The sequence below is a fragment of the Corvus kubaryi genome, unplaced genomic scaffold (genome assembly GCF_017639235.1).
Source record: "Corvus kubaryi isolate FWS band 111438036 unplaced genomic scaffold, C.kubaryi_AGA036_p1.0 133, whole genome shotgun sequence".
NCBI classification, from domain to species: Eukaryota; Metazoa; Chordata; class Aves; order Passeriformes; family Corvidae; genus Corvus; species Corvus kubaryi.
The window spans coordinates 27,621,707-27,644,668 of NW_024580667.1; the positions used below are offsets into that span (position 1 = coordinate 27,621,707).

The following is a 22,962-nucleotide window of genomic DNA, read 5'->3' on the forward strand; positions in this document are numbered from 1 at the left end:
TTAAGCTACTTCGGGTAGGCGACGGGGGGAAAGCAAAGCCGAGGCAGAAAGCTGTGGCGGTGAAATCGCCCTTTCACAGTGCCTGGTCCTCTCCTTCTCCTCAGCCCCGCGTGCCTCTGTGACCCGCCGCGGTCAATGTCTTGCCGAGGTGGAAAACACCTCAGCGCCGCACCCCGCCCGCCCCCGGGGCAGCGCCGCGGGCTCGCCTCGCCTTTGGCCCCGCGGCCGCGGGCGGGTCCTGGGCCGCAGGTGGCGGCGGGCCCGGGGAGGAGCGGGCAGGCCCGCGGGCAGGTGGCGGCAGGTCCGCGGCTCGGATGGGCCCGCGCCGCCCGGCTCCGCCGCTCCCCGCCGCTCCCCGCCGCCGGCACCGCTGTCCCGCCGCCCCACACGGGCTCCAGGTGAGTGAGGGCAGCGAGGGACCTGCCGGGCTCCCTCGGGCCAAGCCGCGGGCGCTGCCGTCGGGGGAGGCTGGGCGGCGGGCAGGGCTTTGCTTCCTTCCCCGCGTCTTCTCCGGAGGCTGTTTGTCTGGGAGCACAGCGACCGGAGACGCTTAATCTGAAGCAAAGCAGGCGTTTAATTGAGAGGCCAAAGGTACCTAGTGGGACACCGGTTTCCACGTACGCAAACGGCTGCGTCCCGACCGGCGTTTCCAGGTTTCTCGAAGGTGTGAATGGGATTGAGGCGAACAGGCTTGTGCTCCCACCAGCCCGGCTCCCTGCAGGAAGGCTGAGCTCAGCTGGCAGGCATGTTTTCTTGCCCTAAAGGCTGTGGTTTTTCCTCTCCCATTCCTCAAATATCTCTCAAAATGCTGACTGATCCTCTACCCTGAAATTAGCTGTAAATTGTGTGACTTTCCCCCCTCTTTAGTATATTTTTGGACACTAGACCTGAAATACCACAAATGCATTGTTTTCATTATTATGCTAGCTTCTGTTGACAAACTTTACTCTCAATAGTATATTTAGTGTATTAAATTTTAATTGCCACTGATGGATCTTAGGTTACTGTACAGGAATCTCTCCAGTTCAAAACCTTTTAAGAGCACCATGAAATTTTAGGTGTGAAAACATCACCCTACCAGTTTTGCCATATGATTGACTGAAAACCACCCTATATATAAAGAGACGTTTATAGGAGCACCCCAACAATACAAACAATAATTGCTTGCATATTTTCACACAAGTTAAAAACATAAATTTTTTTTCTATCGCTATTTTAATTGTATTTAAATTGGGTAAAGTTATACATATCTTAGGCTTTATATGCATATAAGTACCAAAAAAAAGTAAGTATCAGCTAGAAGCATGCAGTGGACTGTACATTCTGTCCTTTGTCTGAAAATAGATTGTTTTTCCAGGTAGACACACAAGATCTTCCAGAAGGTTTTCCTGCTCTCTTACTTTGCCATTATAAATCTTAGGTACCATAACTATCTCCCATAAATCTCTCTTTGGTTGGACATCATGTTCTCTACTCAGCACTGTACATTCTCCTGTATTTGTCATCATTAAGAAGTTCATTTGCTTTATCACTCACAGATCATTAGCTTCCAAAAATAGCAACCATGCATCAAAGCCTGTTTGATACTGATACAAAGCTGTACATCATTTTTGCATCAGAGTAAATTCTCAGTCTTTGTATCACCATGCCAATAAACACTGGGGCAACAGTCCTTTTCCATGCAACATGATATGGATTGTTTTTATGTAAATTTTAAGTGGAACTGAGCTCTCATCAGCAGTTTCTACAGGGCAAAGATTAGATTACAGAAGGAAAAAAAAAAGTAACTTTATTACTGGTACTTGCCTTGTAGCTCTTTAATCATTGAAAGAAGGAGGTTTCAGGGTAGGAGTTGGCTTATCATTAAAGGAAAGGGAGCAGGTGCATTTAGGTTTATCCAGTGATGAGGTAGGAGCTGTCTGTGGTTGTTTATAGTGGTGGGTAATTAGTTTGTCTATGTACAGACGTCAGAGTTTATAGAAACCAGAAGGTCATGTTTCTTTGCTTTCACAAAGACCTTGTGAGCTTAAATTCTGCTGTGTTTTTAATTAAAAATGTTTTCTTTAGCATGTGCTTCTGGTTGTATAGGGTCTAATTCTTCTCTTGGAAAAAAAACAGCTAACCTGGCAGTGTTGCTTCTGAGGCAGTGATGGGAATACGTGTGTGCTGCCTGCCACTGAGCTTTACAGAGGAAAGGGTTTGCTCACACTCAGCCTGTGGTGGTACTGACAGCCTCTGCTGTCCTCTGTTGTGCAGGACATTAACAGCTGTACAGTACTTGGCTGGCAGCTTCAGTATTTATAGTCATGATGAAAGAGTAGCAAAAAGGAGTAAAAAAACTCCTTAATAACAAGGACTGGCACTGAACTGTTACCAAGGAACTGAAAATGGGATTGAAATATGGAAATGTCTCAGGCAAATATTTATTGCAGCAGCAAAGCTGCATTTCAGATTCACCAGGACAAAAGTGACATCATCAATGTCTAACAATACATAGACCAGTTCTCCCTGTTTTGTGTGAAGATTTAATAAATGGTCATTGCCTCATAGCCCACCTGTTCCACTCTTGATTTCAGATGTGTGTTTCCAGCACAGCCAGTTGTTGACTGGAGAGTATAACCCATACACATTTTAGATAGGGACCTGCAGAGCACTCCCTGTGCAGAAAGTGAAGGTGACTCTGAAGTCTGTTGTTACTAGAGTCACAGATCTCTTGTCCAGTGCCCTGCACAGCTGGAATGCATCAGTTCTCTTGTCCTCTGAGGTCTTGCTTCGTAACAGTAAGCTCTGGCTTTGGCCCATTAAACATAGTATGTATCCAGCAATGCACAGTTCATTTATCTATTTGTTACAGAAGCCTAGAAGTGCCTTTCTGCAATTGTAGGTGCTGATGAACTTAGTATGTCTAGTTTGTTTAAGTCCAGAATACTAAAGGATATCCACTTGAAGGTGGAAATCTTTGTTGGAAGGCAGTAGAATGAAGGCTATACATGCTAGGACTGTGACGTGCTCTAAGAAAAAGCTGCTTCCTTTCCCAACTGTGCATATACTGGAAGAGAGTTAACAATCACAAGAGAGATGGAAATTCAGTCATAAAATGTAATGTATCCAAGGCATTAAAGATACAGTCTTCTCTTACTGCAAGATTTATCGCTCTGTATTATTAAAGAGAGGAGAGAGTCTATGCAAAAAGGTCAGGAAAGGAGACCATTTACTTACCCATTTTCTTACAGTGAAACATCCATTCATGGACACAGTCACTTAAGGAAGATGGCTTTATCTGTACCAAAGCATTTCTGTGCATTGCTGCTCATCCTCAAGTCAGCAGAACTCCCTCAGAATTATTTGGGTTTGAGAAGGTTGAGTCCTCTCAGTTTACGTTTTTGAGCTGGCCAATACTTGCACAAATCTCTCCACAGTGCTTTCTCAGTGTGGCACTGCAGCCTCTCTCATTCCATCACTACACATGAAGAGGGTGAAGCTAGAACAGGCTCATTAAATCTGTGCCATCTCATAAAGTCATTAATGGAATGATCTTCCTGATACAGGAATTTGATTAACTTTTTGGGGGTAGATGTAGGTAAAAGTGCAATATAAGAGGCAAGGTGATGTCTGGCTGCTCTGAAATACATTTAAAATGGAAAGTTTTGAAATTAGACATTTTTTAGATTAAATTAGACAAATTTACTTACAAAAGTAAACAATGCAATCAGTATAGGAATTCTGGAGTACTCCATTTTTTGGTGTCTAAAAAGAGTGCACATAGTGGGTTGTAGAATTCTGAGTGTAAAATGCCTACATCTGTTTGATGAGTTTTAACAGGATGAAACTAAAAGTCTTGGCAGCTCAAAGCCAAGCAACTGGGTGTGTTGGCCCCTGAGAAAATACAGAGAGAGGTCTGGGAGAAGAGTGTAAGTGTATTAGTAGATGTTTCTGTGAAAACGATTGGCAGTGGTACTTCTAGTGAAGCTCAGACTTAAATAATCATTGTCTTAATTTCAATGGTACCATTTTACTGTGTTCATACCTCTTGCAAGCCCTATTATTCCTGATGCCTGTAGTCTATATAGCCTCAAAGGGAGTCAGCAGAATTCCTCTTGGCAGTAGTAGCTTACCCAGTAGTTGCAGGAGTGTAACAGAAAAGTGTCTTGGAACCCTTCAAACAGCAGATGGTGCATCTGCTTTTGTACAGTGCTTTTGAAGTGCACCTTGGGAGCAAATCTCACTGTACACACTGGTGATGCCTTAAATTCTGACAAATTTTGGAATAATTCAAGAGGAAGATTAAATCAATGACTCGGAGAAATATGCATCAAAACAGGTATAAGAGAGGAAGTGGGACTTCTTAGCAGTTTATCACCATTGACTCTTCATGACCTTGAATGAGTCTAGTGAAGTGTAATTACAAGAGTATTTACTTAGGGCAAATGGTTTTTTAGCCAGTCTGTTGATGTTTGAAGAGAATGAGATAAAAGAGGACACTGATTTCTTTGGTATTTCTTCCAGTGCATTTTGTTTCTCAGAATTCTCAGGCCCATGGTTCTCCATGCTCCCAGCTGCTTGAGAGCAGACTTCATCAGTCAGCTCCAGGACTATGGAAAACCTGCTCCTGTATAAGCTGGCACATACGTTCTGTGCTGTCCTCTGCCAGCTGGTTTTCTGGTGAAATTTGTTGCTAAGTTAAGACAGAAGTAGCTTTGAAAAGAGTCCTTCAAGGAAAATTTCTTGACAGTACTGCAGCACAATTTTTTTGTTTTATGGAAACACTAATGATTTTAGGGATAATGTCTGAGTTTACAGGCAAGCCACTCCTGAGAGTACACAGTTATAAAAAGTGCTTCAGCTCGCACTGCCAAACTACAGTGCCTATAAACAGTTTGTTTGTTCTATGGATAAAAATACACAATAGCTCTTCATTTTAAAAAATTTTTTTAAATTTAAAAAAATTTTTTTTTGGTAACAGAAAAGGAGTTTATTTTTTCAAAAAGTCAATTTCTTTTTAATGACATTGTTTAATATTGCATCCCTGAAAAGCTAAAAACTCAGTGTGTTTTGTTTTGTTTTTCATCTGCAGCACATAAAAGTTCTAGACAAGGGAGACAGGTTGCACTTTTACTCCTTTGTATCTTAAATTGGTGAGCAAGATGGGAAGATTACACAGTTCTCATTCTTCATGTCATTCTTCTTTTATCACATCAGCTTTGGCAACTCTGCTATTTAAAGAGAAGTAGAATATAACAAAGGAACGGCTTCATCTTCTAACTCATTGTCTAATACAATGCAATCAGCTGCCTGTATTTTACAATTAAGGGGTTTGTTTGATTCTACACTCGAGTAGGTTTCTTCCCTTCCTAAAATGGAAAATATTCTAGAATTGAACAAAGAGGTTATAAATACAGTATAATGTGGAACTTAAAGGACTCAGGGCACTGTATGCCATCAAAATTAGTAGCTCTTTTAATCTTACAGTTGTGACATTCTTTCCTTAATACTAGAATCAGTATCACTAAGGTTTTTTTCCAGGTATTGGGGAGTTGGGCAGAGGCGGGGGTTGCACTGCATCAGCTGACCATGGAAACATGCAAGAGTTTCCATAGGTACTTGGACAGATTGGAAGTTAAGGAGGGACAGACACATGATCTGTCTATCTGTCCTTCTAACTAATTCCATTCCTAGAAGAAGAACAAATTGCTAATTTCTGCAGCTACAGGCCTTTTGAGTTGGTGTAGTGTTTAATGCATCACCATTGGGTTGACAGTTTCATAGCTAGGAACACTCCTATGGCTTAGGTCTTGGCTGGTAAGATTACAGGACAGAGAGGTTCCAGATCCACAATTGTGTCTTGCAGTGGAAGGCATGTATGTCTGGTCTACTCGAGGTCTGATTTTTACTTAATGATGGTTAGCTTAAGAAAACTGTTGTACAAAAAAAACAACAGGAGAGGAAGAGAATTAATGTCACTGCTTAGTTGTCCTAATCAGAGTACGGGAGTAGAGCAGGAATTAAGTATATATAGGAGTATCTGGTGAGAGTTCTCCATTAGGCCTCACAGAAATTTCAGATCTGGTTTCCATCCTGTCTTCTGCACACTGTAGGCTGGTTGTGTAGTGTGTTCAGACATGCTCTCTGGTGTTTGGAAGTAACCATTTATGCTGGTTTGGTAGACATTCACCTCAGAGTCACCTGCTCTTCTCAGACCTTCTGAAAGCAGAGTTTTCATCAGAGAACATCAGAGTAGCCAAAACTGGGGAGATTTCTTGGTGGGGCTGGAAATCACAGAAGAAAGATAACAAAAGCGTGTCTCTCCAAACATTTTATTTGACGTTTTCCTTGCAGGGTGGGGTGATGTTGAAAGTTTTAGCAAAGGATAAACAATGCAATTTTTAGAAATTTAAATGCAAATCAAAACCGTGGAGAGGTAGTGTGGTGTTCAGAAAGACTATAGGTGGCAGCATCATAATAAAATAGAGTTTACTTGATGTCTTTAGCCAAACAGAAATCAGCCTTTAATTTCTTCAACAGTGTGTCATGAACAAATATATAAGACACTGTGAAACAAAAAGAGCATGAGAAACCTGGAGTTGATTATCATTTAAGCAAACAGTTAAAATACGTCAATCAGTCTCTTAAGTCTGTGTGATGTCAGTTTTTGTAAACATGAATGAACATGCAGACTTGCAGAGATCCTTCTCCATATCTTGCTTGGTGCATTCAAGCTATCAGTGGTAGCTGAATTTTGCCACACCGGCAGATAATCCAAGCAAGAAAAAGAAAATGCTATTCTCATCAGCACTGTTGTCTCAGGATTTTAAAAAGGAGTATTTAAAGAAAGACAAGTTAGTGTATTTCAGTGAAGTGTCCTGAATTTTCCTAGGTGGCTAATGTCTTTGGGACACTGAAGGTGGATGAACTAAGGGTTGATTTTTTTATAGAGATGAGTACTCAACAGTTTATGAAATGGAGCCCATTTCAGGTATTTTAGATTTAGCTTCCAAACATGAATACTTCTAACTTAACTCTGAAAAAAGATGTCCCTTGTTAAAATAAGGAGGATAACATTTTTTACTTTTGTCCCTCTTTCTTGCCATTAATGTTTATAGGAACAGTTAATGAGGAGCATTTTCTTATGACAGTGTGTGTTATAATTTTCTCCTAGTATTGGTTTATAGGACAAATGAGAATTTTCCTGCAACCCAAGGAGAACTGTCAGACCCATTTGGCAGGGCACATATTCGCTTTCTTTCTTGTCCTAATGCATTCCCCTGGAATCACTCAGTCCAAAATTATCAAGGTGAAGTCATAGACTGTATCTGGTCCATGGGTTTCTTGTTCCTCAGCAGCCTGCTTTATGAGATACTGTAGAGGTTGCTGCTCTCAAATATTCAATTAAATATGTACTTTTCTCAAAAGTTATTTGATACAAAATCATGGGAGCACAGGTATAGATATATATTTTTTTAATCTTGTAGCCTAGCTCTTTTCAAATCTTATTGTGAGATGAAAGTATGGTGCAGACTGTAAACTCAGTTTGTCTAATTGCTGCTGAACCAACTGATGAAGAGTGCTGTGTTTCTTTACTGGTTTATTTCTTTAAAGTGAGGTGCTAACTGTACATCAGTGTTTTAAGTTGATTGTGCAGATCACAGAGTTCTGGGTAACTTGCATCAGTGAAAGGATGCTGGGGGAAAAAAAGTCAAGTGTCACTGTGAAAATTACTTTTCTTTCTAATGACTTAAGGTTCCCTTTTTCTGATTACTTCTACAAAACCTCTTTGACCAAATGCCAAACCAGTGTGAATTAAACTACTTAACTATTTCTGCCTGTCTTGTGTCTCACACTACTAGGCAGTGTTCAAATTTACCTGAGCAGCTTCCATAGGACTTCAATTTATTTTCTCAGAGATAGACATGAAGCAAGATTGCAAAGCTGAAATATGCAGGTGATATATTTTTTTTTTACCCAGGAGAAGGAGGAAAACACTTGCCTGTAGTATTACTCCTATATTTCTTTCTTTCATAAGCCAGTGTAATGGATTAGAGGCATTGTACTTTTGTGTAAAGGGATAACAAAGGCATCACACTCAACACAGAGGCTTTTAACATCTTCAGGGATATAATTCCAGTTAACTGCAATAGGAACGAGGCACCTAACCTGAAAACCCCATTGTGCATCTTATTGGGTAATGCTTCCTATTCACTGCAAGAAATGATGGCTCCCATCTCTATCTTTAGGCATTCAATGGCTGTGAAAACTTTACCCTCAATAACTATTCATCTAAACAGTGGATGCTCATAGGGAGTACTTCTGAACTTGTGAGCACTGGGTGTGTGCCATGTCTGTAGTATAGCTCTGTCTGGATAGTAGCTGTATGTATATATGTCAATTTCACCCTCTTTCCTTGTTCACATACCTTGATTTCAAGGAAAGGAAATTTGGTTCTGTGAGCAAAGAAGGCAGCTGTCATGTACCTTGGACATGTCTCAGATCTGAACAGTTCAGGTAGGTGGACAGGGAAGTTGCATCTAAACTACTCAATAGTGCAGGAAATGTTCCTGAGTCAGGCTTTCATTGATCTTGTGTTGTTGGAACGGCCCTGGACACAATCCTGGTTGGATAGACTGGTGATGGCTTTCAACAAGTGGAGTGGATGTAGTCAACCTCTTCTGAAGATCATGAGAGTTTAGCAGTCTTGTTTCAGGTACAGAAATGTTGTCTCTGGTGCCGCAGAACAATCCTGAGAGTGTTTCACTTACAAGAGCAGATGTAGCCTGAGGCAGAGGCTCCTAGATGGTGGCTGCATCAACCACACCAAGCAAAGTGATTTTGTCCTTACCCTGACAGGTGTCAGTAGGTGACCATTTAGGTGTATTGAAGGGGAGGGGAAGTTGTGTCTTCTGTTTTGATGATTTTTTTCAAAGCACAGTTCTATTTTCTGTGCTAGCCTGTGGACTTGATATATAGCAAGGTATGAATGATTTGTGTTTGATCCCACAGCTAGAGAGAGTACTTCCAGTCTATAGGGCAGAGGAGGTCATTTATGTGTTGCTGTAAAAGGCTGTGGGAGCAAATGCCAATTTTCTCACAGTCACAGCTCACACTTCTCTTAACACTTTGGAGCTAGAGGTAAGGTCAGTGGGCAGCAGGGTGCTGACAGAGTAGGAGTTCACCGGAACAAATGAGTATTCACCCAGCTAACACTTATTCCTGTCATTTTTTTGCTGTAAGATTATAGCCCCTAACTCGAAGATGGTCTAGTACAATGCTGTTCCAACAGCTGCTGTAAGCAGAAGATATTCTGGGTATAATCGGGCTCTGTACACTGATGACTGATCACACAAATCTGATAAATTCTTATGACAGGATCTGTGGCTTTGAGGTTTATTGTAGAAGCCAGATTGTGCCTTATTTGCTGTTAAGGCTTAATAGAATTGCCCATTGATTTCTCTGCAGCCACGTCCCCCAAGGGATTTATTCATTCAGGGATTAAAATTGTTCCACGGTTGTCTGATTTGTTTAAAGCTCATGCGTTTCTCTTAATTGGAGACAGTGACCTCAAAAACAGCCGAAACCTTCCATTATCCTTATGTTGTAGAAAAAGGTGTACAAAAAAAAAGTCATATTCTAATTAATGAAGGCTCCTACATCTCTACTTTTGTACCTCCCTATTTCTGCTTGCTTGAGTCAAAAATGAGTTGAAATATCTGTCTGATGAATTTGTTTGGAGTGGAAGGAAGCCAAGAATTATTTTAACAAATGTTTTAGTTTGACAGTGAGTGTGGAGGCTTAGTTTGCCAAGCTGGAAAAGTGAATAACTAGGCAGTTTTTGTGAGGCTTATATAGGGTGTGGGTCATCTTGAATGTCAGTTCCAATCTGTGTTACATATTTGTAGAAGAGCATATATTATGAATGAATTGACATGTTCTCATAAGTTTCATGTTTCTCTGAAACAGCAGATTAGTTTTGAGAAACTGTGGTACATAGTGCAGTCAGCTGAGAAGCCAAAAGTACTTCAGGGAATCGGCTCCTTCTATGTGCTGGACAAAATTTCTGAGGTATCTGCAAATGTGTCTGAAGGAGCACTGTGTTGGGTGCCGTGATGGTGTGAAGGTAACGTGTCTGGTAAGCTGGGGTGCAGAATACAGTGAGGAACATTATGGCTCCTGGGAAAGGTGGATGGAGTTCAGCACAGGAGAGGGAGCCTTCTAGCACAGCTCCTGTGAGCGCAGGGTCCTGTGGGTTGGTGGGGTGTGTAGGTGTTGTCCTGTCTGTGGCCTCTTGGCTGTAGAGCAGGCTCACTTGCTTCTTTTGACAAGTATGCCTGTGTTAATTCTTGCCACAGCTGTGAAAGAAATCATCAAAAGTCACCTGAAAGTCGATCTGCTGCTGCTGCTTCTTCCACTTTTGCATGGGCATTTGAGATCACATTGTAGTGTGTATGAATAAAGCCATATGTGGGCAAGACAGAACAGCAATCTGCTGCAAGGTCAGAATTGGTTTGTGTCCCTGGATTCACTTGAGATCTGAGGCTGTCAAAACTTAGGTGAAAACCAGGCTTTTAGCTAATGTTAATCTGATGATGAAGCCAGGTCTAATTGTGGCAATTAAAAAAACCCCCAAACAAACCTTGATTCCATGGATGAAGCAGAATTCAATGAAGAGGAAGGAGGCTTCTCTGAGTATCACTCCCTACTTTGTTCTGCCACCAGTGAAGTGATGCTCTGTCATTAGCCCTTTTTAGGATTTTTTTTTTCAATAACTACTCTTGCTTTCCCTTGGTCTTTCCGCTGCCTTTGCTACTGTTTTTCCTGCAAAGTTTCTCCTTCCTTGCTTTCGTCTTTCACACAGAAACATCTCTGCAATACAAGTATCTGCATTCGTGATAGCAATCTGAAGGGACATCTTTTCTGCCCCAGAACATCAGTTGCTTCTTTGGACTTGCCATGCATCTATGATGATGGTTCTGTTGCTCTCATTATGTTCTTGGATAAGGAATCTCTGTTGCATTTTACATTTGCTTTGAATTGCTTCAGTATTGCTTAAGCCAGTCACAACAGTGTGTTATTAACTTGAAATTTAACAGTGGAAGATGATAGGGAGAAAAATATTTCTTTCCTAGAAGCAAGTTGAAATCATGGGTTTGTAATAATATACTACTGCATATCTGATATTCCAGAATCCCCAAGTGGGCTTCAACATTTGAACAGGCAAAGTTCAAAGTTTTATGGGACTGAAGGTTAGTCCATTTCAGAGATACCTGAACCAAGTAAATGGTCTGGCTCCTCTGACATTTGCATTGAGTCTGCACTATATGGAAGGATAATGGTAGCTGGCCTGCTGTTTTGACAAAATTATGCTCTTTAAACTGGTTACCAACTCTTGTGTAACACAACACTGTTAGCACAAGCGTATCAGTGTTTTTATTTGGACTCTGATGGAGTGCTTTGAGGAAGTGCTGTCTGCTCTAGGGCAAAGAGGTTGTTTCCATGACCTTTCTCGCTGTGAGAGGATTTTTTTAGCAAAAGCTAATCCTGTGAATCTGATACGAAATTACTCTATGAGCAGAGAGCACTGTAAATTGTCCTGTGTACACAAAAGATTTTTGGTCAGTTTTCTTGAAACTTTCTCTGCAACTCTTCCAATGAGCCTGATGTGGCAAGTTTCTTAGTCGAAGCAAAATACTGACAATTAGACTGTAACTTTTAAATCAGATTCTGTAGTTTTTACTTGCATTGCTTCAACAGTCTGGTTTAATAACCAGCTCAGCTGCTTTGCAGTCTTATTCTGAATGAAAGTCACAAACTGTAGCTCAATCACAACAAGATAAGAGGACTATGTGTGCAGATAGGTACATCTCAACTTCCTGTTGGACTCATAGGTACTTTGGATCTATGGATGATGGTGTGGGAATCTCCAGCAAGGGCTTCCTGGTTCCACCTCCACAAAAAAACCTTGCAAATTCTGCTGAAAAGTATTTCACTGTTTTCTCAACCACATCTGTTCCTACAGCACTGCATTTGTCAGCTGTATTTCCATAATATAAAGTCTAATTTCCTCCAAGCTTTTTGTATCTGACTAGTTGTTATTTTAATAGCCTCTATTTCTGAAGCATAGGGCAAAATAAACGTGACCATTCCAGTTTTCTTCATAATATTTGTAAGTGATTACACCATTTTGTTTTCTCCATCCACTCTTCAGTATGGAATGTGGCTGGAATTTACAATAGCACTGAGCATCATCCTAACTCTGTTTGTTTGGCTATTAGTATTAGACTAAAGCTGAGTGCTTGTATTAGCTCAGCCCAAGAGTCTGCTGTGATATTATTAAAACTTTTTACTCCGCAACAGTCTGTACAGTTTGTAGTGATCTGGAGACAATATCTGCTTTAAAAGGTTAGGGTAAGGAAGCAAAAGCCATTTTCTAGTGCAGGTAAGAGCGCTACTGTGATAGGAACATGCAAGTGGTCTACTTACATGAGAAGGTTTGTAATCAAAATGGTCTTCAACTTTTAGCTAGTCTTTGTGATGTTTCTTGTTAAACTCTCAGCCACTTTGCTAATGAACAGCAGACTGCCAAATACCAGGTGAAACCACTTCAGCTTTTAAATGTCTTAATTAATTATATTGGATGTGTAATGCCTGATAACGTACTGTGTGTTAAACCAGAACGCCCTGACAATTTTGTGCTTGTAAGGAGCATTATTTACTTTGCTGAGTCAAAGCACAAGGTTGAGTGTGTCAGAACCAAAGTTCATTGTGCAGCCAGAACCTGCCTCTTGTATGTGGGGTGGACTCCAGTTACACCGTCACGAGTTATTCATCCTTTTGTGCCCCCACCCAAAGGACCTAAAAGTTACACCACTTGCCAAAGTTATGAGCAACTGCATATAATGAAGGAAATTAATACAAGTAGCAACGTTATCTCTAATAAAATATCACTGGCTTACAGTGAAAATTTGAAGGGAAGTTAATCAAGAATTAAAGACATTGTGTGCTGCATAAATCAACGCTTATTTCATGTAGCTGTGAAAGTGAAGGTGTAAATTGCTTACATGCAACTGTCCATTCTAAAACTTTCAAAACTAACTAAAATAGAGAATTACTTTTTCCTGGGCTTACAAGTCATTGGAAAAAATAAAAGTTACTTAAGTCCCATTTTCTTAAAGGCACTGTAGAATTTTAGATCTTATTCCAGATTAGGAAAGTAGTTTGCTCTGCTGCGTAATTATCAAATCATACAATATTTAGTAACTAGATCACACCCAACTTACTTTAAAACAGACTATTAAAAAACATACCATGTAGTTACTATAGCATGGAAACAGAAGATATATTTAAAAGAAGAAGGAACTTTTCTGCTCCTGTTTGGATGTTCAGATGACTTTCTGGGTATGTTAAGGCTTTGTTTTCCTCACTTTTCTTTCTATCCCCCTTTCTTTTTGATATCACTCTTTCTTGCCTCTAGTAAAACCCAAGGAAAATCTGGGCCAGAAATAAGCTGGAGAATCAGACCATGTGCAGAGAGCTGCCAGACTCACATATCTAAAACTAAAAATTGTGGCAGGGGCAGGAGAATAAGAAAAGGAGATTATTAAAAGAAACTGTGTTTGTAGAAATTTTTCATCCTTTTACTTCAGAGGTTATGTACAGCAACCTGGAAGATGGTGCCTATTTCTTCTGTTCTGTCTGACTTCCTGTCTGGCAGCTCTGCATGCAGGCACCCAGAATCCAGTCCAGATGGGCTCAGCTCAGTGCTGGCAGTAGCACTGCCCTCCTGCTCCGATGATGGCTGTAAGGAAATGGAGAGAGATGTCAGCTCTGTGAGAGTTGCTTGGGGAACACAGAGCAGTTGGGAACTCAAGTGTTGCCCTTTGAATCATTAGAATAATGGAGTAGGCACATGTGTGAGGACACTGGTATCACTCTATGTTGCACATAGTTTTTTAACTTTTTAATTCTACTGAAATCACTTATACTTTATCTGGATGTTGTCCTTCAATAGTAATAGAAATTTTATGACTAGTCATGAAACAGTAAAGATTGGTAAACCCAGCCTAGAATGGATGCAATTGCATCATCATAAATGTATTCAGAACATACTCATACATGCAGAGAGAAATGAGCTACACTGGTACTTGACAGTGCTAGATTAAAGGTTGGACTCGGTGGTCTTAAAGATGTTTTCCAGCCTAAATGGTTCTATGATTTGTGCCTAAATACTGTATACTGTGAGCTGTATAGAAGGCCATTGTTTCTTTCTGTAGCCTGCCCATCCCAACCAGCCAGTGTATGTCTTGGGTACTGTAGTGTATCATGTATACTATAATGGGTTGTTTGTAAGGCCACTGGGTGTGTTTGCATCAACTTCAGCTTAGGTGAAACAAGAGCTATGAACATGCAGAGACATGGACTGCCATGCAAGCTAGACAAGTCCTCTGAGGACTGAAGATGTCATATTGTTCTCTTTTCCTCGTTGCTCTTATAATCCGGAGGTGCACATGTCCCCAGCCAAAATAATCTCACTAGATACTGTGAGCTCTTTAGCCCTCAAAGGGGAAAAGAATTCTTTGTTCCCCACCTCACAGCTCCTTTTCTCAGGAGATCCTCTCTTAGTTACCATGGATATGCAAACTGGTAGTACAGTCTTCCTATCCTTTATTCATACACCTACTAACATCTGTACCAGTGCAGCTTTCAAATATAGACCTGGCTTGTGCTGGATCTGGCTAAATCTGGAGCTGTTTTACACATTTCTTTGACACATTGGTTTTGCTGGTCGTTCTACCTTTTTGAACAGATGTAACATTTCATAACTTGTCACTGAATTTTTATCCTTCCATTCATGATGGTGACAGCCAGAAATCTGATTGTGAACCACCAACGTGAAGCATATAAAGCAGCTTGGGAATTTCAAGAAATCTGTTTCTCAGCACCACTCCCTTGATGTCTGGGTGGTGTACGAAGTATCAGGTTACTCAGAGACCTGGAGCAGGTGGGTCAGTTCCGTACAGTTCAGCAGCAAAGGAATTTGCATTGCAAAAGAATTTATACATCTTATTCTTCAGTGGCACACGAGCCTAATTGTGCTTGATTTGACACTAATGGGCTAATTAAGGAATCTTTCTTTTGGCTTCAATGGGCATTGGATCAGAGCTGCTGAGACCAAGGACACTGAACCACTGGGTTAGGTTTATTAGCTTCATAACTGAGGTAGGAAGCTCTGGAAAACTAGGACCAGCTCTGTAGTATCAGCATTTATCTAAACATTAAGAGATCAAGCACTGCAAATGTCACACTGTTCCCACTTACTTGACCATGTAATGTATGGAGAAAGTGGAGAGTAGGCAGGCTACTGGATGTCAGCTGAGCCACCAAAACCACAGGGGAAACAGAAAAAGGCAAGTGTATGTGCAAATGTATGTATATGGAGAAGCATTGAAGTAGGAGTTCTCAAGCTCTTGTTCACTTAGACTGTTTGGATAAACTGTTGGTCTTTTGTACCATTCAGATATGAACCACAGTTAATATTTTTTTCATGACATTTTTTCTGTCTTTACCTTTAAAAGAAAGCTACAATAGTAATGAGAGGATTAGAAAATGTGTTTTTTGAGAATGTTGCTGTGGTTATGATTTGTCCAGAGCCATGTGACATCTTCTCAAATATGAATAGCATCAAGATTTTTTACTGCTCTTATTTTTTTAAACGTATTCTTACAGCATTCAAAGGACTCAGCCAGTACAAGCAGCTATTGTGCTTGGAAATGTGCAAACACTCAAGAGACAGAATTGTCTCTAAAGAATTCTGAGTTTAATGTAACAAGATGGGTAAAACATGCACATTCAGGCCACTCAGTAATACCTTACTGTTAGGCGTTTAGGTGGGGTCATAACAAGACTTTTTGGCACCTTTCCTTTCCTCTGCCTCTTGTGCTGTTTCTGTCCTCCTCCTGATGCCTTTCCCAGCCAGCTGCTGTTGCAGTTTTGCAAGCCCTTGTTCTGGAGCTGCTCCTGTAGCGCAGCCCAGGCTGGGTACCCTGCAGGGGGCAGGCGTGATCCCATATCCACATCAGTTATTTCACAAGAGTCCTCATACATTTTCACTGGAAAGAGCAAGACAGTTGCTGAAGACTCTGGAAAATGATTTGAAGTTTCTAAGTCAAGTTTTTTTCCACACAGCATTTGTTTCTTTGGGAAGTTCACATGCAATTCTCTGCCCTTAGGTGCTGCACAACTTGATGTCTTCTCTTTGTACAGGACTGCGCGATGCTGGGGCTGCAAATCCTGCTTCCAGGAAATAGCCTCAACACAGACCACTTTCCATCATTGAGACAACATGATTCAGTTCTTCTTCGTACCTGTCTTTTGCTCTGGCTTGTACTTTGTTCTCTCTTAAAAACTTTTCTCCTATGCTAATGGGTCTCAAAGGGACAAGGCCTGTTGGTGGAGCAAGGCCTTACCCAGATCTGCCTGCCATACTATTTTGGATGCCAAATTGACAGCAAGAATGAATTTATGCCATGAGATTGAAAAGGAAGTGTATCATTCAGCTGTTTGGACCAGCAGATGGCAAATGTAAAGGAAAAAAAAAAATCAATCTAAGAGCCAATCCAGAGAACAGACTCTAAATAAAGCCATCTGGCAAACTTATGAAGGGAAAGAAGATGATGAGACCAAGTTCTGCTTTAAATATCTGTTCACATTGAGAGGAAGTTGGTGGGAACTAGTACCATGGAAGAGCAGGCTTCGAGCCTCTGAGGAGTACTGTGTAGTGTCAAAGCCTGTGGCAATGTTGAGGACTTATAAGAAGGACCCTAAACTATCAAGTAGATAGAGCCTAAGAAGCAGCATTCCTGCCTGTGTGAGATCCTGGTGGTATTCCACATAGAATAGTGACTGCTCGATCCCCCACAATGGGATTGAAAAGGCCACACCTAGGAACCTCATTTGTAGAGAGGGACTAGAAAGATGAGCATGGAAGTAAGCAAAGAGGGTGATCTAGTGTAAGTTATAGATGCCTCATCCCTTCTAAGTGTTAAAGGCCAGGTTGGATGGGGCTTTGAGCAGCCTGGTCTAGTGGAAGGTGTCCCTGCCCACGACAGGGAGGTTGGAACTAGATGATCTTTAGGGTCCCTTCCAACCCAAGCCATTCTATGATTCTATGATATCACAAATTCTGAAAGACATTGATAAATCTATTTTTATGCCAATGCCATGGCATTTTGTTACTTTGCCCTACTGCATTAGTTCCTGGAGAACAAAGATGGATGTGCTTTCGGACTCAGGCTTTTAAGTATAATTTAAAAAGAGAAACATAATCCATTGAAAAGGGAATTGGTATTTTACATAAGTGCCCAACCTTTCTTTTGGAAACTTGCTCTAAGGGAATGTGATTTCAGAGCCCAGAAGTCTAGCAGATGTTATTACTATTTCTGTTTTACAGGTCAGTGCTTTTGGTTTTTATGCACTGAGAAATGCCTACAGCTGCTAGCCTTTTATGTTACGAAAAGAAGTCAATTCTGTATCGTATTCTTAATTTATACATGATTTTTTTTTTTTTCTGGTAAAATGGGAATACTGTTGAACATTGCAAAAACATCTAGTAACCAACAGTTTTGTTGGCAGACTGTGTCAACTTATTTCCATAAAGGGCAACAGTGGATAATTTTGCAGTGAACTTTATTCTTGACATCCAGGCCCGTGGCATTAAACAGAACAAATAATCCCACCACTCAGACTTAACTGCAGTAAAAGAAAAAGATTTCAGTATTGTAACCTAATTTTTTAATGCCTCTGTTGATAATAAGGTTCACATGAGTGATGGTGTTGTAGCAGTATTTTGTGCATTAACTGTTGGTTTCAGACATTTACATGGGAAAAGGTTGCCAACTTTCACTGAACAAAATTTTCAAATATCTATTTCCTTTCCATCTCATCTGTGTTGTTACTGATTAGTCATTGTATCTGAGAAAGTCTTTAGTTTCCCTCAGTGTCTAATAGCCAGACTAACAAAAGGCAGTTTTTCTGTCCCTCTGCTCAGATGAATAATTCATTGCCCTGCATTTCTTGTGTAAAGTAAATTTCAACTCTTTCTTTTGTAAAGATGATTTACAAGAGGTCCTGGACACACAGAAATTAATTTGCTGCCTTCAGGCACATCATTATCTTTACTGAGAGGGAAGTAACAGCTTATTTCTGCTAAATTTTGGTTAAAAAATTTACTATACCTAGTGTTAGAGGGATGGTACCCTTTAACTGAAGTCGGAGTTTGGAAGGTTTTTTCAGTGCTGTTCTGCTGCTATTCTCCCGAGCTCAGCTGAACAATGGGCTGGAGAGATGCTGGCAGTGTTGCTTGGTTACAATTCATCCGCGTGAATCAGTGCTTCACGCAGCTCCTTCTGCGGCTGAACAACCGGGAGACTTCTCAGCACTGTGCTACTGATGTGCGCGGAGATGTGAGCGGATTACGGACCGTCTCAATTACTGTAACGCTACACCTTTGCAAGCGGATTTGGACAGCAGTGTTTGACTTTCAGTGGTTGAAGTCAGGCAATTTGGAGCTGTCTGTTTTACACCTCTTTACAAGTATATAGCCAAGTAAAGCAAATTTGTAACAGTGTGTTTTATTGCAAGGTGTGTTTGACAAGTTTGGTACTTTGGCATCCTTCTGTATTCATCAGGAAGATTAAATCCTTCATTAAGTATGTTCCCCTGGAATAGACACGCAATTTGCTGAAACCTGCCTGCAGGCAAAGTGAAATGTAAGAGGAACTGCTATCTTCCTCTTACTGCATTTGACCACATCTTAAGCTGGCATAAAATGAAGCTGGTGGAGTTATGCCAGTTTAGACAATAGGAAGATGTGATAGGTTATTTTTAACACTATGGAGTGGATTTTCTGTACCCCACCCAGCTCCATTTTACTACTTACCTGTTCTTGCTGTTCAAGACATGACTGGAGGAGATGTTAAAAGAGAGGAGAGGTGTCCAGTTTGTGCTCTCCGTGGAATCAGCATTTCCAACAGCATTGTTCCCATCTACGTCTTTTTTCTAACTTTTACATGAATCCTGAAAGGATTTCCTTCTTCCTATGTCTTTTGGGCTCAGTAGTCTTCTCAAATCTACCATATTTGTGTCTTTCAATTTCTCTTTGCCTCTGTTAAGGGCCTCACTAGTAAAAGCTTATATTTGCCACACCTTTCATCTTGCCAAGCTTTCTCTGTTTTCTCTAGTATCTGCTATTTAATGCAGCTTGTTGCATGGCTGAACATTAAGACCATTTAGAAGAATTTGTAGGAAAAGTTGAACTGAAGTGCCATCCCCTTCACTTGGTATGCAAAAGCTGAATCTATAGTAAAAAAATTAGTCTAGCACTATCTAAAACACAAATATTTCTATGAGTAGATTTTCTGCACTGTTTTGCCTCCTAGTGATGGTATCTGTAAGATGGCCTTTCATCCAAAAATTGTTTCAGAGTACCTGCACTGCTTAAAAATCAGTTGCACTTCACAGAGCTGTGGCTTCTGATTTGTGCCGGCTGTGTTGTAACGTGATCAGTTTTTCTTTAGCAGCAGGTGAGTATATATTTAATATCTTAAATTTTCACTATGTTTCCTCCAAATGCCTATTGGTTTTCTATAGGGGTTTTTCTATTATGAACCTCTATGTAAAACCTGGATTAATTTAACCCTGCTGAATTCAGATTGTGACATCCGTAACTATTTTGTCTGGAAATGTAAGTGCTTAGGGGATAGACTTAACTCTATGTGCTTTTCCTGTTTCTGAAATAAAATGAGAAAGGGAAATGAATAAAAGAACTGTAATTTTCCTATCAATATGATGAGCTTTGGCTCTTGTTCAGAAAGGTACTTGAAGTACCATAATACTCATCTGGTTTTGGGCAGTTATAATTGCTGCAGGGGTAGACTGATTCCCTGGATAAATAGGGACATTTATGGGGAGGGAGAGATATCAAGCATAGCTGAGAGACTGCTTCCTGACCTCGAGTCTGGGCTTAACACAGATTTATTGGGCCGCTGAACCTGGCTAGGCTACATTGAAAGGAGAGCCTTTTTGGGGATACACTACATGCATTAGGAGTAAGCATTAGGTGTGCCATTGCACAGCTGAGCAGGGCTGGCTTTCTGCAAAGACACGTGTGCCTTTCCCTTCCATTAAAGCATTGCTTTGTTTCTACCAGATAAAAGGCTGTTGTGGAGTAATTCCCTTTTAAGGTCATAGCTGGACTTCTCTAGACATGACTGGCCAGTCCTCCTGTCCCTGAGACCCTTCTTTAAAAGAGCTGTTGCCCATGTGGCAGTTGGGTGGTAGGTACACCCACTGCAAACCTCTCATGCAGAGAGATGGGAGCTGCTGCCCTGGCTGAGTTGGAATCCTGACAGAGTTGGAATCCTGACAGATATTCCTGTCTGAGACTGGCAGAATCTACTTGAGCAAGGAGGGAGCTGCTCACATGTGAGAATGTGCTCAGATGTGATGGGGAAGCAGGCGGTTGGAATGAAAAGACTTGTTTCTGCACCGATACCCCTCAGCCCTCCTGGCCTCATGGGCCCCTCCAGCCTGTGGGAGCCAGGCCACACGTGGTGTGCACAGCATTGCTTTCATGCCATTTTTACCAAGATGTTCCTTGGAGCCAGTAGAAAGCAAACAGGCATCTTTTCCAGATAATTGGGTCTTTGACATTTGTGTTATGCTGCATATGAGCAGGCATTATTTCCTTTTGCTATACAGGATGACAGGGTTGGGTATACCCCATCCAAGGGACCCAGAGGCACTTTAGCTCTTCAGGTCTGGCTCAGCTCTTACTTTTCGTCTTTTAGAAAATACATCTTGAGGAATTTGCAAGCTAAATAGAGTAATTAATACAACGGCATGGCAATAATTTATAATATTTACACTGCCAGAAAATGCAGAGTTTTGTGTCATCATAAACTTCCATCATTTGCTTCCTTTCAGTTTTCTATGTTGAGTTTAGCTTTGTATTATGCTTCATAGTGTATGTGTATGGGATAATATTATTTTTTTTATTTTCATGTACTTAATATTCTCTCATTGCATTTGTTAATGTTGAGGCTGTGCACATGCTGGGTGGTTTCTTCTGCTTTATTTAATGACCAGATTTGAAATAGATTGTATTTTAAGGTTAAAAACTTTCTGGTTTCACTGGCATGAAGAGCAGAAAATGTCACCCTCCATTTTTGTATGTGTACTTCCTATTTTTGCAACAGGTGCCTTTTTATCATAAAAATAGCTCAGCAGCTGTCCCTTGGTCCTGGGTGCTATGCAGTGGCCTTTAACAAAGCCAGGAGTGACTTTTTGGTGTAGCCCTCCCTTTCCAGGAAGGACCCAGCTAAGCTTCCTGAGTAACACCAGCCTGCACTAAGAATTCAGGTCAGGATCTCCCTGCTTGTTACCTAGCAACTGGGGGATACTGGTGCTTTCTCCTCTGACCGACTCCTTCCGCGTTAGATACAGGGATCACTTGGTGAAAGGATCAGGGCAGTGCTAATAACTCATGCTTCAGCAAGGCAGAGTAGCCCCGTGCTGGGTATCTGATGGGACATAGGGTGCACTGTCCAAGTCGAACTGAATTGAGACTTTCAGAATTCTCTGCACAAACTTGAAAGTGCCTCTGCTGGTTTTGCTACCACTTAAATGTCTGGCAAGGTGACAGATCCCTTTTGAAACACCAGTAGCCTTTTGTGGTGCATTGAATCTGACAAACAGGAACCTACGCAGGTAAGCAGCTGAAGAAAGTTTGTGTCTGAGGTACTTTAAGGGTTGTTTTCCTACAGGTGAAATGTGTTTCTTGGTTACACAGGTGCACAACATTCAATTCTGGGACTATTGACCTGCCTTTGTACTTATTAAAGTTTCATTGGATGGTAAGTAAAAAAGTTAAGTAGAAAGATGAACTGTCTTGTCTTGTTCTTTGTGGTGTGTGTTTATAAATTGTTGAAAACGACCTTTAAACTTGTCTAGTTAATTTACTGTAGAATTGGCTAATGAAAAATCTTGAAGTGATCAAGAGTTATTGGTTGCCATGCTCTCACTGCAACTCACTGCTTGTAGCATATTTGCAAAATAGAAAGCAGCAAGTCCCTCTGGCTATGTATTGTTTGCAGAGGCCAGCAATCATTGCCTCTGGTTAGTAACACAATGGGATTTTTTACTGCTTTTTGTTTTCCTTTGATAGATTACAAGTAGAAGCCCTTTGTTAAATGTAAAAATTAAAGCAATGTGCCATTCTAAGAAAAATACTTACAAAAAAATATTGTGTTCCTTGTGTTGTATCTTCTCTACTCACAGATAGTAGAGATGGTGGGAATCAAACCAGAGTCTGTTCGTATCTAGTGCTGGTACAGGGCTGGCATGATGGTTTTCTGAAGAACCACTCCTCACAGAAAATACAGTTTTCTTATTTTGAAAAACATAGAAATTAATGTCTCCAGGTGCATACAAGCTGTTTAACTTGCCTTTTTCAGAAGTCTATAAGCAGTACATTCCATCTCTTCAGATATATGAATTGATACAGCTCCAATTAACTTGAGCAAAGGCCTGCCAAGTGACATCAGCCAAAGATCTGGCTGCACATCTCTGAGACAGGTACACTGCAAGCATGTTTATAGTTTTTGCATCGGAAGTTGTAGTGGTGGATTCTGAATAGGGACATAAAAGACCAGATTATTTTTAAGCAATATATTTTAATTATCTCTAATATGAAACTGTTCAATTTGAATGTTGACTCTAAGGCATTCAGAAGTTGATTTCTTCAGAGGGACTAAGTGCAGCTTCAATTGATATTTTCCACATTTAATATTCAGAAAAACAATTCCCAGAGTCTCACATTGCATACCTGATACAGCAGCTGCTTTTCAAGTGTACATGTCCAATTTGGTATCCCAGACTTTTTGTCTCTATCGTACTTATGGGAGAGCTCATACATTC

At 40.8% G+C, this 22,962-nt stretch overlaps 1 protein-coding gene across 6 annotated transcripts in view; it reads left to right on the top strand.

Annotated features, from left to right (window-relative positions):
• The first annotated feature begins 334 nt into the window (after nt 1-334).
• The window catches only part of CRACDL (CRACD like), a 65,666-nt gene continuing 43,038 nt past the window's right edge, over nt 335-22,962 (top strand). The window contains exons 1-3 of one of the 6 annotated variants that reach the window (XM_042040758.1): nt 21,459-21,753; nt 21,836-21,899; nt 22,500-22,620. The gene's annotated coding sequence lies outside the window, so the exon portion shown is untranslated. Of the gene's footprint in view, nt 399-21,457; nt 21,754-21,835; nt 21,900-22,499; nt 22,621-22,962 lie in introns of those variants that run through there. The other 5 variants (XM_042040768.1, XM_042040780.1, XM_042040748.1 and 2 more) reach the window with 5 other exon arrangements.